Below are 22552 nucleotides of genomic sequence, written 5' to 3'. Positions count from 1 at the left end.
TACATAATAGTATATAACGTTATACGTTATTACGTAATAGTATGTGACGTTATACGTTATTACATAATACTATATAACGTTATAAGTTATAGAGTAATACTATATAACGATATACATTATAAGGTAATACTAAATAACGTTATGCACTATTACATAATAGTATATAACGTTACACGTTATTAGGTAATAGTATGTATCGTTATACGTTATTACGTAATAGTATGGAGCGTTATACACTATTACGTAATGCTACATAACGTTATACGTTATAAGGTAAGAATATATAACGCTATACATTATTACGTAATAGTATATAACGTTATACGTTGTTACCTAATACTACATAATGTTATACGTCATTACGCAATGCTATTATAACGTTATACGTTATAAAGTACCACTATATAACGTTATACGTTATAACGTAATATTATATAACGTTGTACGTTGTTACGTAATGCTACATGACGTCACACGTTATTACGTAATAGTATATAACTTTATACGTTGTTACGTAATGCTATATAACGTTATACGTTATAAGATAATACTATATAACGTTATACATCATTACGTAATAGTGTATAACGTTATTCGCTGTTGCGTAGGGCTACATAACGTTTTACGTCATTACGTAATAGTATGCAACGTTATACGTAGTTACATAATACTACATAATGTTATACGTCATTACGTAATGCTATTATAACGTTATGCTTTATTACGTAATAGTATATAAGGTTATACGTTGTTACGTAGTAGTATATAACGTTAGATGTTATAGGGTAATACTATATAACGTTATGCACTATTACATAATAGTAGATAACGTTACACGTTATTACCTAATAATATGTATCGTCATACGTTATTGCGTAATAGTATGCAGCGTTATACGTTGTTACGTACTGCTACATAACGTTATACGTCATAACGTAATAGTATATAACGTTATACGTTGTTACGTAATGCTACATAACGTCATACGTTATTACGTAATAGTATATAACTTTATTCGTTGTTACGTAATGCTATATAACGTTATACGTTATAAGATAATACTATATAACGTTATACATCATTACGTAATAGTGTATAACGTTATACGCTGTTGCATAGGGCTACATAACGTTTTACGTCATTACGTAATAGCATGCAACGTTATACAATATTACATAATGCTACATAACGATATACATCATTCCGTAATAGTATATAACGTTATACGTTGTTACCTAATACTACATAATGTTATACGTCATTACGTAATGCTATTACAACGTTATACGCTATAAAGTACTACTATATAACGTTATACGTTATAGCGTAATATTATATAACGTTATACGTTGTTAGGTACTGCTACATAACGTTATACGTCATAACGTAATAGTATATAACGTTATACGTTGTTACGTAATGCTACATAACGTCATACGTTATTACGTAATAGTATATAACGTATTACGTTATAACGAAATACTACAAAACGTTACACGTTATTGGTAATACTACATAACGTTATACGTCATTACGTACTGCTACATAACGTTATACGTTATTACGTAATAGTATATAACATTATACGATATAAGGTAATACTATATAACGTTAAACTTTATTACGTAATTGTATGTAACGTTATACGTTATAACGTAATATTATATAACGTTATACGTTGTTTAGTAATGCTACATAACGTTATACGTCATAACGTAATAGTATATAACGTTATACGTTGTTACGTAATGCTATATAACGTTTTACGTCATTACGTAATAGTATGCAACGTTATACGATGTTACATAATGCTGCATAACGATATACATCAGTCCGTAATAATATATAACGTTATACGTTGTTACCTAATACTACATAATGTTATACGTCATTACGTAATGCTATATAACGTTATGCGTTATAAGATAATACTATATAACGTTATACATCATTACGTAAAAGTGTATAACGTTATAAGCTGTTGCGTAGGGCTACATAACGTTTTACGTCATTACGTAATAGTATGCAACGTTATACGATGTTACATAATGCTACATAACGATATACATCAGTCCGTAATAATATATAACGTTATACGTTGCTACCTAATACTACATAATGTTATACGTCATTACGTAATGCTATTACAACGTTATACGTTACAAAGTACTACTATATAACGTTATACGTTATAGCGTAATATTATATAACGTTATACGTTGTTACGTACTGCTACATAACGTTATACGTCATAACGTAATAGTATATAACGTTATACGTTGTTACGTAATGCTACATAACGTCTTACGCTATTACGTAATACTATATAACTTTATTCGTTGTTACCTAATGCTATATAACGTTATACGTTATAAGATAATACTATATAACGTTATACGTCATTACGTACTGCTACATAACGTTATACGTTATTACGTAATAGTATATAACTTTATACGTTATAGAGTAATACTACATAACGTTATACGTTATTACGTAATAGTATATAACGATATACGATATTACGTTAAGCTACATAACGTTATACGTTATAACCTTATACTATATAACGTTATACGTTATTACATAATAGTATATAACGTTATACGTTGTTACATAATGCTACATAACGTTATACGTCATTACGTAATAGTATATACCGTTATACGTTATAAGGTAATACTGTATAACGGTAAACGTTATTACGTAATACTATGTAACGTTATACGGTCTTACGTAATAGTATATAACGTTATACGTCATTACGTAATGCTACATAACGTTATACGTCATTCCGTAATAGTATATAACGTTATACGTTGTGACGTAATGCTACATAACGTTATACGTCATTACGTAATAGTATATAACGTTATACGTTATAAGGTAATACTATATAACGTTATACACTATTGCATAATAGTACATAACGTTATACGTTATTACGTAATATTATATAACGTTATACGTTATTACGTAAGAGTATATAACGATATACGTTGTTACGTTAAGCTACATAACGTTATACGTTATAAGCTTATACTATATAACGTTATAAAGTATTTCGTATTAGTATATAACGTTATACGTTGTTACATAATGCTACATAACGATATACATCATTACGTAATAGTATATAACGTTATACGTTGTTACGTTATGCTACATAACTTTATACGTCATTAAGTAATATTATATAACGTTATACGCTGTTACGTAGGGCCACATAACGTTATACGTCATTACGTAATAGTATATAACGTTATACGTTGTTACATAATGCTACATAACGTTATACGTCATTACGTAATTGTATATAACGTTATACGTTGTTACGTAATAGTATATCACGTTATACATTGTTACGTGATGCTACATAACGTTATACGTCATTACGCAATAGTATATAACGTTATACGTTGTTACATAATGCTACATAAAGTTATACGTCATTACGTAATTGTATATAACATTATACGTTGTTACGTAATAGTATATCACGTTATACATTGTTACGTGATGCTACATAACGTTATACGTCATTACGTAATTGTATATAACGTTATACGTTGTTACGTAATAGTACATTACGTTATACGTTGTTACGTACAGCTACATAACGTTATACGTTATAGCGTAATATTATATAATGTTATGCACAAGTACATAATAGTACATAAAGTTATAGGTTCTTACGTAATATTATATAACGTTATACGTTATTACGTAATAGTATATAACGATATACGTTGTTACATGATGCTACATAACTTTATACGTCATTAAGTAATATTATATAACGTTATACGCTGTTACGTAGGGCTACATAACGTTATACGTCATTACATAATTGTATATAACGTTATACGTTGTTACGTAATAGTATATCACGTTATACATTGTTACGTGATGCTACATAACGTTAAACGTTATTAGGTAATAGTATGTAACGTTATACGGTATTACGTAATAGTATGCAGCGTTATACGTTATTACGTAATGCTACATAACGTTATACGTTATAAGGTAATAATATATATCGCTATACACTATTAGGTAATAGTGTATAACGTTATACGTTGTAGGGTAATACTATTATAACGTTATACGTTATTACGTAATAGTATACAACGTCATACGTTATTACGTAATACTATATAACGTAATACGTTGTTACGTAATGCTACATACCGTTATACGTTATAATGTAATACAATATAACGTTATACGTTATAAGGTAATACTATATAACGATATACACTATTACATAAGAGTATATAACGTTATACGTTGTTACCTATTGCTACATAACGTTATACGTCATTACGTAATAGTATATAACATTATACGCTATAGCGTATCATTATATAATGTTATGCACTAGTACATAATAGTACATAACGTTATAGGTTCTTACGTAATATTATATAACGTTATACGTTATTACGTAATAGTATATAACGATATACGTTGTTACGTTAAGCTACATAACGTTATACGTTATAACCTTATACTATATAACGTTATAAAGTATTACGTAATAGTAAATAACGTTATACGTTGTTACGTAATGCTACATAACGTTATACGTCATTACGTAATAGTATATAACGTTATACGTTGTTACATGATGCTACATAACTTTATACGTCATTAAGTAATATTATGTAACGTTATACGCTGTTACGTAGGGCTGCATAACGTTATACGTCATTACGTAATAGTATATAACGGTATACGTTGTTACATAATGCTACATAACGTTATACGTCATTACGTAATAGTATACAACGTTATACGTTGTTACATAATGCTACATATCGTTATACGTCATTACGTAATTGTATATAACGTTATACGTTGTTACGTAATAGTATATCACGTTATACATTGTTACGTAATGCTACATACCGTTATACGCTATAAGGTAATACAATATAACGTTATACGTTATAAGGTAATACAATATAACGTTATACGTGATAAGGTAATACTATATAACGATATACACTATTACATAAGAGTATATAACGTTATACGTTGTTACCTAATGCTACATAACGTTATACGTCATTACGTAGTAGTATATAACGTTATACGTTATAGCGTAATATTATATAATGTTATGCACTAGTACATAATAGTACATAACGTTATAGGTTCTTACGTAATATTATATAACGTTATACGTTATTACGTAATAGTATATAACGATATACGTTGTTACGTTAAGCTACATAACGTTATACGTTATAACCTTATACTATATAACGTTATAAAGTATTACGTAATAGTATATAACGTTATACGTTGTTACATAATGCTACATAACGTTATACGTCATTACGTAATAGTATATAACGTTATACGTTGTTACATGATGCTACATAACTTTATACGTCATTAAGTAATATTATGTAACGTTATACGCTGTTACGTAGGGCTGCATAACGTTTTACGTCATTACGTAATAGTATATAACGTTATACGTTGTTACATAATGCTACATAACGTTATACGTCATTACGTAATAGTATATAACGTTATACGTTGTTACGTAATGCTACATAACTTTATACGTCATTAAGTAATATTATATAACGTTATACATTGTTACGTGATGCTACATAACGTTATACGTCATTACGTAATTGTATATAACGTTATACGTTGTTACGTAATAGTATATCACGTTATACATTGTTACGTGATGCTACATAACGTTATACGTCATTACGTAATAGTATATCACGTTATACATTGTTACGTGATGCTACATAACGTTATACGTCATTACGTAATTGTATATAACGTTATACGTTGTTACGTAATAGTATATCACGTTATACATTGTTACGTGATGCTACATAACGTTATACGTCATTACGTAATAGTATATAACGTTATACGTTGTTACATAATGCTACATAAAGTTATACGTCATTACGTAATTGTATATAACGTTATACGTTGTTACGTAATAGTATATCACGTTATAGATTGTTACGTGATGCTACATAACGTTATACGTCATTACGTAATTGTATATAACGTTATACGTTGTTACGTAATAGTACATTACGTTATACGTTGTTACGTACAGCTACATAACGTTATACGTCATTACGTAATAGTATATAACGTTATACGTTGTTAGGTAATGAAACATATGTTTATACGTCATTACGTAATAGTATGTAACGTTATACGTTATAGCGTAATATTATATAATGTTATGCACAAGTACATAATAGTACATAATGTTATAGGTTCTTACGTAATATTATATAACGTTATACGTTATTACGTAATAGTATATAACGATATACGTTGTTACATGATGCTACATAACTTTATACGTCATTAAGTAATATTATATAACGTTATACGCTGTTACGTAGGGCTACATAACGTTATACGTCATTACATAATTGTATATAACGTTATACGTTGTTACATAATGCTACATAACGTTATACGTCATTACGTAATAGTATATAACGTTATACGTTATAGCGTAATATTATATAATGTTATGCACTAGTACATAATAGTACATAACGTTATAGGTTCCTACGTAATATTATATAACGTTATACGTTATTACGTAATAGTATATAACGTTATACGTTGTTACGTAATGCTACATAACGTTATACGTCATTACGTAATAGTATATAACGTTATACGTTGTTACATAATGCTACATAACGTTATACGTCATTACGTAATAGTATATAACGTTATACGTTATAGCGTAATATTATATAATGTTATGCACTAGTACATAATAGTACATAACGTTATAGGTTCTTACGTAATATTATATAACGTTAAACGTTATTACGTAATAGTATATAACGATATACGTTGTTACGTTAAGCTACGTAACGTTATACGTTATAACCTTATACTATATAACGTTATAAAGTATTTCGTAATAGTATATAACGTTATACGTTGTTACATAATGCTACATAACGTTATACGTCATTACGTAATAGTATATAACGTTATACGTTGTTACGTAATGCTACATAACTTTATACGTCATTAAGTAATATTATATAACGTTATACATTGTTACGTGATGCTACATAACGTTATACGTCATTACGTAATTGTATATAACGTTATACGTTGTTACGTAATAGTATATCACGTTATACATTGTTACGTGATGCTACATAACGTTATACGTCATTACGTAATAGTATATCACGTTATACATTGTTACGTGATGCTACATAACGTTATACGTCATTACGTAATTGTATATAACGTTATACGTTGTTACGTAATAGTATATCACGTTATACATTGTTACGTGATGCTACATAACGTTATACGTCATTACGTAATAGTATATAACGTTATACGTTGTTACATAATGCTACATAAAGTTATACGTCATTACGTAATTGTATATAACGTTATACGTTGTTACGTAATAGTATATCACGTTATACATTGTTACGTGATGCTACATAACGTTATACGTCATTACGTAATTGTATATAACGTTATACGTTGTTACGTAATAGTACATTACGTTATACGTTGTTACGTACAGCTACATAACGTTATACGTCATTACGTAATAGTATATAACGTTATACGTTGTTAGGTAATGAAACATATGTTTATACGTCATTACGTAATAGTATGTAACGTTATACGTTATAGCGTAATATTATATAATGTTATGCACAAGTACATAATAGTACATAATGTTATAGGTTCTTACGTAATATTATATAACGTTATACGTTATTACGTAATAGTATATAACGATATACGTTGTTACATGATGCTACATAACTTTATACGTCATTAAGTAATATTATATAACGTTATACGCTGTTACGTAGGGCTACATAACGTTATACGTCATTACATAATTGTATATAACGTTATACGTTGTTACATAATGCTACATAACGTTATACGTCATTACGTAATAGTATATAACGTTATACGTTATAGCGTAATATTATATAATGTTATGCACTAGTACATAATAGTACATAACGTTATAGGTTCCTACGTAATATTATATAACGTTATACGTTATTACGTAATAGTATATAACGTTATACGTTGTTACGTAATGCTACATAACGTTATACGTCATTACGTAATAGTATATAACGTTATACGTTATAACGAAATACTACATAACGTTACACGTTATAGGGTAATACTATATAACGTTATACGTCATTACGTACTGCTACATAACGTTATACGTTATTACGTAATAGTATATAACTTTATACGTTATAGAGTAATACTATATAACGTTATACGTCATTACGTAATAGTATATAACGTTATACGTTGTTACATGATGCTACATAATTTTATACGTCATTAAGTAACATTATATAACGTTATACGCTGTTACGTAGGGCTGCATAACGTTATACGTCATTACGTAATAGTATATAACGTTATACGTTGTTACATAATGCTACATATCGTTATACGTCATTACGTAATTGTATATAACGTTATACGTTGTTACGTAATAGTATATCACGTTACACATTGTTACGTAATGCTACATACCGTTATACGCTATAAGGTAATACAATATAACGTTATACGTTATAAGGTAATACAATATAACGTTATACGTGATAAGGTAATACTATATAACGATATACACTATTACATAAGAGTATATAACGTTATACGTTGTTACCTAATGCTACATAACGTTATACGTCATTACGTAATAGTATATAACGTTATACGTTATAGCGTAATATTATATAATGTTATGCACTAGTACATAATAGTACATAACGTTATAGGTTCCTACGTAATATTATATAACGTTATACGTTATTACGTAATAGTATATAACGATATACGTTGTTACGTGAAGCTACATAACGTTATACGCTATAACCTTATACTATATAACGTTACAAAGTATTACGTAATAGTAAATAACGTTATACGTTGTTACGTAATGCTACAAAACGTTATACGTCATTACGTAATAGTATATAACGTTATACGTTGTTACATGATGCTAGATAACTTTATACGTCATTAAGTAATATTATGTAACGTTATACGCTGTTACGTAGGGCTGCATAACGTTATACGTCATTACGTAATAGTATATAACGTTATACGTTGTTACATAATGCTACATAACGTTATACGTCATTACGTAATAGTATATAACGTTATACGTTATAGCGTAATATTATATAATGTTATGCACTAGTACATAATAGTACATAACGTTATAGGTTCTTACGTAATATTATATAACGTTATACGTTATTACGTAATAGTATATAACGATATACGTTGTTACGTTAAGCTACATAACGTTATACGCTATAACCTTATACTATATAACGTTATACGTTGTTACGTAATAGTATATCACGTTATACATTGTTACGTGATGCTACATAACGTTATACGTCATTACGTAATTGTATATAACGTTATACGTTGTTACGTAATAGTACATTACGTTATACGTTGTTACGTAATGCTACATAACATTATACGTCATTACGTAATAGTATATAACATTATACGTTGTTAGGTAATGAAACATATGTTTATACGTCATTACGTAATAGTATATAACGTTATACGTTATAGCGTAATATTATATAATGTTATGCACAAGTACATAATAGTACATAAAGTTATAGGTTCTTACGTAATATTATATAACGTTATACGTTATTACGTAATAGTATATAACGATATACGTTGTTACTTTAAGCTACATAACGTTATACGTTATAGCCTTATACTATATAACGTTATAAAGTATTACGTGATTGTATATAACGTTGTTACGTAATAGTATATCACGTTATACATTGTTACGTGATGTTACATAACGTTAAACGTTATTAGGTAATAGTATGTAACGTTATACGGTATTACGTAATAGTATGCAGCGTTATACGTTATTACGTAATGCTACATAACGTTATACGTTATAAGGTAATAATATATATCGCTATACACTATTAGGTAATAGTGTATAACGTTATACGTTGTAGGGTAATACTATATAAGGTTATACGTTATTACGTAACAGTATATAACGTTATGCGCTGTTACGTATGGTTACATAACGTTATACGTTATTACGTAATAGTATATAACGTCATACGTTATTACGTAATAGTATATAACGATATACGTTGTTACGTTAAGCTACATACCGTTATACGTTATAACCTTATACTATATAACGTTATAAAGTATTACGTAATAGTAAATAACGTTATACGTTGTTACGTAATGCTACATAACGTTATACGTCATTACGTAATAGTATATAACGTTATACGTTGTTACATGATGCTACATAACTTTATACGTCATTAAGTAATATTATGTAACGTTATACGCTGTTACGTAGGGCTGCATAACGTTATACGTCATTACGTAATAGTATATAACGTTATACGTTGTTACATAATGCTACATAACGTTATACGTCATTACGTAATTGAATATAACGTTATACGTTATTACGTAATACTATATAACGTTATACGTTGTAAGGTAATGCTACATACCGTTATACGTTATAAGGTAATACAATATAACGTTATACGTTATAAGGTAATACTATATAACGATGTACACTATTACATAAGAGTATATAACGTTATACGTTGTTACCTAATGCTACATAACGTTATACGTCATTACGTAATAGTATATAACATTATACGCTATAGCGTAACATTATATAATGTTATGCACTAGTACATAATAGTACATAACGTTATAGGTTCTTACGTAATATTATATAACGTTATACGTTATTACGTAATAGTATATAACGATATACGTCGTTACGTTAAGCTACATAACGTTATACGTTATAACCTTATACTATATAACGTTATAAAGTATTACGTAATAGTAAATAACGTTATACGTTGTTACGTAATGCTACATAACGTTATACGTCATTACGTAATAGTATATAACGTTATACGTTGTTACATGATGCTACATAACTTTATACGTCATTAAGTAATATTATGTAACGTTATACGCTGTTACGTAGGGCTGCATAACGTTATACGTCATTACGTAATAGTATATAACGCTATACGTTGTTACATAATGCTAAATAACGTTATACGTCATTACGTAATAGTATATAACGTTATACGTTGTTACATAATGCTACATATCGTTATACGTCATTACGTAATTGTATATAACGATATACGTTGTTACGTAATAGTATATCACGTTACACATTGTTACGTAATGCTACATACCGTTATACGCTATAAGGTAATACAATATAACGTTATACGTTATAAGGTAATACAATATAACGTTATACGTGATAAGGTAATACTATATAACGATATACACTATTACATAAGAGTATATAACGTTATACGTTGTTACCTAATGCTACATAACGTTATACGTCATTACGTAATAGTATATAACGTTATACGTTATAGCGTAATATTATATAATGTTATGCACTAGTACATAATAGTACATAACGTTATAGGTTCCTACGTAATATTATATAACGTTATACGTTATTACGTAATAGTATATAACGATATACGTTGTTACGTGAAGCTACATAACGTTATACGCTATAACCTTATACTATATAACGTTACAAAGTATTACGTAATAGTAAATAACGTTATACGTTGTTACGTAATGCTACAAAACGTTATACGTCATTACGTAATAGTATATAACGTTATACGTTGTTACATGATGCTAGATAACTTTATACGTCATTAAGTAATATTATGTAACGTTATACGCTGTTACGTAGGGCTGCATAACGTTATACGTCATTACGTAATAGTATATAACGTTATACGTTGTTACATAATGCTACATAACGTTATACGTCATTACGTAATAGTATATAACGTTATACGTTATAGCGTAATATTATATAATGTTATGCACTAGTACATAATAGTACATAACGTTATAGGTTCTTACGTAATATTATATAACGTTATACGTTATTACGTAATAGTATATAACGATATACGTTGTTACGTTAAGCTACATAACGTTATACGCTATAACCTTATACTATATAACGTTATACGTTGTTACGTAATAGTATATCACGTTATACATTGTTACGTGATGCTACATAACGTTATACGTCATTACGTAATTGTATATAACGTTATACGTTGTTACGTAATAGTACATTACGTTATACGTTGTTACGTAATGCTACATAACATTATACGTCATTACGTAATAGTATATAACGTTATACGTTGTTAGGTAATGAAACATATGTTTATACGTCATTACGTAATAGTATATAACGTTATACGTTATAGCGTAATATTATATAATGTTATGCACAAGTACATAATAGTACATAAAGTTATAGGTTCTTACGTAATATTATATAACGTTATACGTTATTACGTAATAGTATATAACGATATACGTTGTTACTTTAAGCTACATAACGTTATACGTTATAGCCTTATACTATATAACGTTATAAAGTATTACGTGATTGTATATAACGTTGTTACGTAATAGTATATCACGTTATACATTGTTACGTGATGTTACATAACGTTAAACGTTATTAGGTAATAGTATGTAACGTTATACGGTATTACGTAATAGTATGCAGCGTTATACGTTATTACGTAATGCTACATAACGTTATACGTTATAAGGTAATAATATATATCGCTATACACTATTAGGTAATAGTGTATAACGTTATACGTTGTAGGGTAATACTATATAAGGTTATACGTTATTACGTAACAGTATATAACGTTATGCGCTGTTACGTATGGTTACATAACGTTATACGTTATTACGTAATAGTATATAACGTCATACGTTATTACGTAATAGTATATAACGATATACGTTGTTACGTTAAGCTACATACCGTTATACGTTATAACCTTATACTATATAACGTTATAAAGTATTACGTAATAGTAAATAACGTTATACGTTGTTACGTAATGCTACATAACGTTATACGTCATTACGTAATAGTATATAACGTTATACGTTGTTACATGATGCTACATAACTTTATACGTCATTAAGTAATATTATGTAACGTTATACGCTGTTACGTAGGGCTGCATAACGTTATACGTCATTACGTAATAGTATATAACGTTATACGTTGTTACATAATGCTACATAACGTTATACGTCATTACGTAATTGAATATAACGTTATACGTTATTACGTTATACTATATAACGTTATACGTTGTAAGGTAATGCTACATACCGTTATACGTTATAAGGTAATACAATATAACGTTATACGTTATAAGGTAATACTATATAACGATGTACACTATTACATAAGAGTATATAACGTTATACGTTGTTACCTAATGCTACATAACGTTATACGTCATTACGTAATAGTATATAACATTATACGCTATAGCGTAACATTATATAATGTTATGCACTAGTACATAATAGTACATAACGTTATAGGTTCTTACGTAATATTATATAACGTTATACGTTATTACGTAATAGTATATAACGATATACGTCGTTACGTTAAGCTACATAACGTTATACGTTATAACCTTATACTATATAACGTTATAAAGTATTACGTAATAGTAAATAACGTTATACGTTGTTACGTAATGCTACATAACGTTATACGTCATTACGTAATAGTATATAACGTTATACGTTGTTACATGATGCTACATAACATTATACGTCATTAAGTAATATTATGTAACGTTATACGCTGTTACGTAGGGCTGCATAACGTTATACGTCATTACGTAATAGTATATAACGCTATACGTTGTTACATAATGCTAAATAACGTTATACGTCATTACGTAATAGTATATAACGTTATACGTTGTTACATAATGCTACATATCGTTATACGTCATTACGTAATTGTATATAACGATATACGTTGTTACGTAATAGTATATCACGTTACACATTGTTACGTAATGCTACATACCGTTATACGCTATAAGGTAATACAATATAACGTTATACGTTATAAGGTAATACAATATAACGTTATACGTGATAAGGTAATACTATATAACGATATACACTATTACATAAGAGTATATAACGTTATACGTTGTTACCTAATGCTACATAACGTTATACGTCATTACGTAATAGTATATAACGTTATACGTTATAGCGTAATATTATATAATGTTATGCACTAGTACATAATAGTACATAACGTTATAGGTTCCTACGTAATATTATATAACGTTATACGTTATTACGTAATAGTATATAACGATATACGTTGTTACGTGAAGCTACATAACGTTATACGCTATAACCTTATACTATATAACGTTATAAAGTATTACGTAATAGTAAATAACGTTATACGTTGTTACGTAATGCTACAAAACGTTATACGTCATTACGTAATAGTATATAACGTTATACGTTGTTACATGATGCTAGATAACTTTATACGTCATTAAGTAATATTATGTAACGTTATACGCTGTTACGTAGGGCTGCATAACGTTATACGTCATTACGTAATAGTATATAACGTTATACGTTGTTACATAATGCTACATAACGTTATACGTCATTACGTAATAGTATATAACGTTATACGTTATAGCGTAATATTATATAATGTTATGCACTAGTACATAATAGTACATAACGTTATAGGTTCTTACGTAATATTATATAACGTTATACGTTATTACGTAATAGTATATAACGATATACGTTGTTACGTTAAGCTACATAACGTTATACGCTATAACCTTATACTATATAACGTTATACGTTGTTACGTAATAGTATATCACGTTATACATTGTTACGTGATGCTACATAACGTTATACGTCATTACGTAATTGTATATAACGTTATACGTTGTTATGTAATAGTACATTACGTTATACGTTGTTACGTAATGCTACATAACATTATACGTCATTACGTAATAGTATATAACGTTATACGTTGTTAGGTAATGAAACATATGTTTATACGTCATTACGTAATAGTATATAACGTTATACGTTATAGCGTAATATTATATAATGTTATGCACAAGTACATAATAGTACAAAAAGTTATAGGTTCTTACGTAATATTATATAACGTTATACGTTATTACGTAATAGTATATAACGATATACGTTGTTACTTTAAGCTACATAACGTTATACGTTATAGCCTTATACTATATAACGTTATAAAGTATTACGTGATTGTATATAACGTTGTTACGTAATAGTATATCACGTTATACATTGTTACGTGATGTTACATAACGTTAAACGTTATTAGGTAATAGTATGTAACGTTATACGGTATTACGTAATAGTATGCAGCGTTATACGTTATTACGTAATGCTACATAACGTTATACGTTATAAGGTAATAATATATATCGCTATACACTATTAGGTAATAGTGTATAACGTTATACGATGTAGGGTAATACTATATAACGTTATACGTTATTACGTAACAGTATATAACGTTATGCGCTGTTACGTATGGTTACATAACGTTATACGTTATTACGTAATAGTATATAACGTCATACGTTATTACGTAATAGTATATAACGATATACGTTGTTACGTTAAGCTACATACCGTTATACGTTATAACCTTATACTATATAACGTTATAAAGTATTACGTAATAGTAAATAACGTTATACGTTGTTACGTAATGCTACATAACGTTATACGTCATTACGTAATAGTATATAACGTTATACGTTGTTACATGATGCTACATAACTTTATACGTCATTAAGTAATATTATGTAACGTTATACGCTGTTACGTAGGGCTGCATAACGTTATACGTCATTACGTAATAGTATATAACGCTATACGTTGTTACATAATGCTAAATAACGTTATACGTCATTACGTAATAGTATATAACGTTATACGTTGTTACATAATGCTACATATCGTTATACGTCATTACGTAATTGTATATAACGATATACGTTGTTACGTAATAGTATATCACGTTACACATTGTTACGTAATGCTACATACCGTTATACGCTATAAGGTAATACAATATAACGTTATACGTTATAAGGTAATACAATATAACGTTATACGTGATAAGGTAATACTATATAACGATATACACTATTACATAAGAGTATATAACGTTATACGTTGTTACCTAATGCTACATAACGTTATACGTCATTACGTAATAGTATATAACGTTATACGTTATAGCGTAATATTATATAATGTTATGCACTAGTACATAATAGTACATAACGTTATAGGTTCCTACGTAATATTATATAACGTTATACGTTATTACGTAATAGTATATAACGATATACGTTGTTACGTGAAGCTACATAACGTTATACGCTATAACCTTATACTATATAACGTTATAAAGTATTACGTAATAGTAAATAACGTTATACGTTGTTACGTAATGCTACAAAACGTTATACGTCATTACGTAATAGTATATAACGTTATACGTTGTTACATGATGCTAGATATCTTTATACGTCATTAAGTAATATTATGTAACGTTATACGCTGTTACGTAGGGCTGCATAACGTTATACGTCATTACGTAATAGTATATAACGTTATACGTTGTTACATAATGCTACATAACGTTATACGTCATTACGTAATAGTATATAACGTTATACGTTATAGCGTAATATTATATAATGTTATGCACTAGTACATAATAGTACATAACGTTATAGGTTCTTACGTAATATTATATAACGTTATACGTTATTACGTAATAGTATATAACGATATACGTTGTTACGTTAAGCTACATAACGTTATACGCTATAACCTTATACTATATAACGTTATACGTTGTTACGTAATAGTATATCACGTTATACATTGTTACGTGATGCTACATAACGTTATACGTCATTACGTAATTGTATATAACGTTATACGTTGTTACGTAATAGTACATTACGTTATACGTTGTTACGTAATGCTACATAACATTATACGTCATTACGTAATAGTATATAACGTTATACGTTGTTAGGTAATGAAACATATGTTTATACGTCATTACGTAATAGTATATAACGTTATACGTTATAGCGTAATATTATATAATGTTATGCACAAGTACATAATAGTACATAAAGTTATAGGTTCTTACGTAATATTATATAACGTTATACGTTATTACGTAATAGTATATAACGATATACGTTGTTACTTTAAGCTACATAACGTTATACGTTATAGCCTTATACTATATAACGTTATAAAGTATTACGTGATTGTATATAACGTTGTTACGTAATAGTATATCACGTTATACATTGTTACGTGATGTTACATAACGTTAAACGTTATTAGGTAATAGTATGTAACGTTATACGGTATTACGTAATAGTATGCAGCGTTATACGTTATTACGTAATGCTACATAACGTTATACGTTATAAGGTAATAATATATATCGCTATACACTATTAGGTAATAGTGTATAACGTTATACGATGTAGGGTAATACTATATAACGTTATACGTTATTACGTAACAGTATATAACGTTATGCGCTGTTACGTATGGTTACATAACGTTATACGTTATTACGTAATAGTATATAACGATATACGTTGTTACGTTAAGCTACATACCGTTATACGTTATAACCTTATACTATATAACGTTATAAAGTATTACGTAATAGTAAATAACGTTATACGTTGTTACGTAATGCTACATAACGTTATACGTCATTACGTAATAGTATATAACGTTATACGTTGTTACATGATGCTACATAACTTTATACGTCATTAAGTAATATTATGTAACGTTATACGCTGTTACGTAGGGCTGCATAACGTTATACGTCATTACGTAATAGTATATAACGTTATACGTTGTTACATAATGCTACATAACGTTATACGTCATTACGTAATTGAATATAACGTTATACGTTATTACGTAATACTATATAACGTTATACGTTGTAAGGTAATGCTACATACCGTTATACGTTATAAGGTAATACAATATAACGTTATACGTTATAAGGTAATACAATATAACGTTATACGTTATAAGGTAATACTATATAACGATGTACACTATTACATAAGAGTATATAACGTTATAAGTTGTTACCTAATGCTACATAACGTTATACGTCATTACGTTATAGTATATAACGTTATACGTTATAGCGTAATATTATATAATGTTATGCACTAGTACATAATAGTACATAACGTTATAGGTTCTTATGTAATATTATATAACGTTATACGTTATTACGTAATAGTATATAACGATATACGTTATTACGTTAAGCTACATAACGTTATACGTTATAACCTTATACTATATAACGTTATACGTTATTACGTAATAGTATATAACGTTATACGTTGTTACATAATGCTACATAACGTTATACGTCATTACGTAATAGTATATACCGTTATACGTTATAAGGTAATACTGTATAACGGTAAACGTTATTACGTAATAGTATGTAACGTTATACGGTATTACGTAATAGTATATAACGTTATACGTCATTACGTAATGCTACATAACGTTATACGTCATTCCGTAATAGTATATAACGTTATACGTTGTGACGTAATGCTACATAACGTTATACGTCATTACGTAATAGTATATAACGTTATACGTTATAAGGTAATACTATATAACGTTATACACTATTACATAATAGTACATAACGTTATACGTTATTACGTAATATTATATAACGTTATACGTTATTACGTAAGAGTATATAACGATATACGTTGTTACGTTAAGCTACATAACGTTATACGTTATAACCTTATACTATATAACGTTATAAAGTATTTCGTAATAGTATATAACGTTATACGTTGTTACATAATGCTACATAACGTTATACGTCATTACGTAATAGTATATAACGTTATACGTTATAGCGTAATATTATATAATGTTATGCACTAGTACATAATAGTACATAACGTTATAGGTTCTTACGTAATATTATATAACGTTATACGTTATTACGTAATAGTATATAACGATATACGTTGTTACGTTAAGCTACATAACGTTATACGCTATAACCTTATACTATATAACGTTATACGTTGTTACGTAATAGTATATCACGTTATACATTGTTATGTGATGCTACATAACGTTATACGTCATTACGTAATATTATATAACGTTATACGTTGTTACATGTTGCTACATAACTTTATACGTCATTAAGTAATATTATGTAACGTTATACGCTGTTACGTAGGGCTGCATAACGTTATACGTCATTACGTAATAGTATATAACGGTATACGTTGTTACATAATGCTAAATAACGTTATACGTCATTACGTAATAGTATATAACGTTATACGTTGTTACATAATGCTACATATCGTTATACGTCATTACGTAATTGTATATAACGTTATACGTTGTTACGTAATAGTATATCACGTTATACATTGTTACGTAATGCTACATACCGTTATACGCTATAAGGTAATACAATATAACGTTATACGTTATAAGGTAATACAATATAACGTTATACGTGATAAGGTAATACTATATAACGATATACACTATTACATAAGAGTATATAACGTTATACGTTGTTACCTAATGCTACATAACGTTATACGTCATTACGTAATAGTATATAACGTTATACGTTATAGCGTAATATTATATAATGTTATGCACTAGTACATAATAGTACATAACGTTATAGGTTCCTACGTAATATTATATAACGTTATACGTTATTACGTAATAGTATATAACGATATACGTTGTTACGTTAAGCTACATACCGTTATACGTTATAACCTTATACTATATAACGTTATAAAGTATTACGTAATAGTATATAACGTTATACGTTGTTACATAATGCTACATAACGTTATACGTCATTACGTAATATTATATAACGTTATACGTTATTACGTAATATTATATAACGATATACGTTGTTACGTTAAGCTACATAACGTTATACGTTATAACCTTATACTATATAACGTTATAAAGTATTACGTAATAGTATATAACGTTATACGTTGTTACATAATGCTACATAACGTTATACGTCATTACGTAATAGTATATAACGTTATACGTTGTTACATGATGCTACATAACTTTATACGTCATTAAGTAATATTATGTAACGTTATACGCTGTTACGTAGGGCTGCATAACGTTTTACGTCATTACGTAATAGTATATAACGTTATACGTTGTTACATAATGCTACATAACGTTATACGTCATTACGTAATAGTATATAAAGTTATACGTTATAGCGTAATATTATATAATGTTATGCACTATTACATAATAGTACATAACGTTATAGGTTCTTACGTAATATTATATAACGTTATAAGTCATTACGTAATAGTATATAACGTTATACGTTGTTACATGATGCTAGATAACTTTATACGTCATTAAGTAATATTATGTTACGTTATACGCTGTTACGTAGGGCTGCATAACGTTATACGTCATTACGTAATAGTATATAACGTTATACGTTGTTACATAATGCTACATAACGTTATACGTCATTACGTAATTGTATATAACGTTATACGTTGTTACGTAATAGTATATCACGTTATACATTGTTACGTAATGCTACATAACGTTATACGTCATTACGTAATAGTATATAACGTTATACGTTATAACGAAATACTACATAACGTTACACGTTATAGGGTAATACTATATAACGTTATACGTCATTACGTACTGCTACATAACGTTATACGTTATTACGTAATAGTATATAACTTTATACGTTATAGAGTAATACTATATAACGTTATACGTCATTACGTAATAGTATATAACGTTATACGTTGTTACATGATGCTACATAATTTTATACGTCATTAAGTAACATTATATAACGTTATACGCTGTTACGTAGGGCTGCATAACGTTATACGTCATTACGTAATAGTATATAACGTTATACGTTGTTACATAATGCTACATATCGTTATACGTCATTACGTAATTGTATATAACGTTATACGTTGTTACGTAATAGTATATCACGTTACACATTGTTACGTAATGCTACATACCGTTATACGCTATAAGGTAATACAATATAACGTTATACGTTATAAGGCAATACAATATAACGTTATACGTGATAAGGTAATACTATATAACGATATACACTATTACATAAGAGTATATAACGTTATACGTTGTTACCTAATGCTACATAACGTTATACGTCATTACGTAATAGTATATAACGTTATACGTTATAGCGTAATATTATATAATGTTATGCACTAGTACATAATAGTACATAACGTTATAGGTTCCTACGTAATATTATATAACGTTATACGTTATTACGTAATAGTATATAACGATATACGTTGTTACGTGAAGCTACATAACGTTATACGCTATAACCTTATACTATATAACGTTATAAAGTATTACGTAATAGTAAATAACGTTATACGTTGTTACGTAATGCTACAAAACGTTATACGTCATTACGTAATAGTATATAACGTTATACGTTGTTACATGATGCTAGATAACTTTATACGTCATTAAGTAATATTATGTAACGTTATACGCTGTTACGTAGGGCTGCATAACGTTATACGTCATTACGTAATAGTATATAACGTTATACGTTGTTACATAATGCTACATAACGTTATACGTCATTACGTAATTGAATATAACGTTATACGTTATTACGTAATACTATATAACGTTATACGTTGTAAGGTAATGCTACATACCGTTATACGTTATAAGGTAATACAATATAACGTTATACGTTATAAGGTAATACTATATAACGATGTACACTATTACATAAGAGTATATAACGTTATACGTTGTTACCTAATGCTACATAACGTTATACGTCATTACGTAATAGTATATAACATTATACGCTATAGCGTAACATTATATAATGTTATGCACTAGTACATAATAGTACATAACGTTATAGGTTCTTACGTAATATTATATAACGTTATACGTTATTACGTAATAGTATATAACGATATACGTCGTTACGTTAAGCTACATAACGTTATACGTTATAACCTTATACTATATAACGTTATAAAGTATTACGTAATAGTAAATAACGTTATACGTTGTTACGTAATGCTACATAACGTTATACGTCATTACGTAATAGTATATAACGTTATACGTTGTTACATGATGCTACATAACTTTATACGTCATTAAGTAATATTATGTAACGTTATACGCTGTTACGTAGGGCTGCATAACGTTATACGTCATTACGTAATAGTATATAACGCTATACGTTGTTACATAATGCTAAATAACGTTATACGTCATTACGTAATAGTATATAACGTTATACGTTGTTACATAATGCTACATATCGTTATACGTCATTACGTAATTGTATATAACGATATACGTTGTTACGTAATAGTATATC

This window comes from Bombus pascuorum, chromosome 17, assembly GCF_905332965.1.
Source record: "Bombus pascuorum chromosome 17, iyBomPasc1.1, whole genome shotgun sequence".
In the NCBI taxonomy this organism is placed as follows: domain Eukaryota; kingdom Metazoa; phylum Arthropoda; class Insecta; order Hymenoptera; family Apidae; genus Bombus; species Bombus pascuorum.
The sequence above is the reverse complement of the archived record's forward strand: the minus strand, read 5'-3'. Positions refer to the sequence as shown.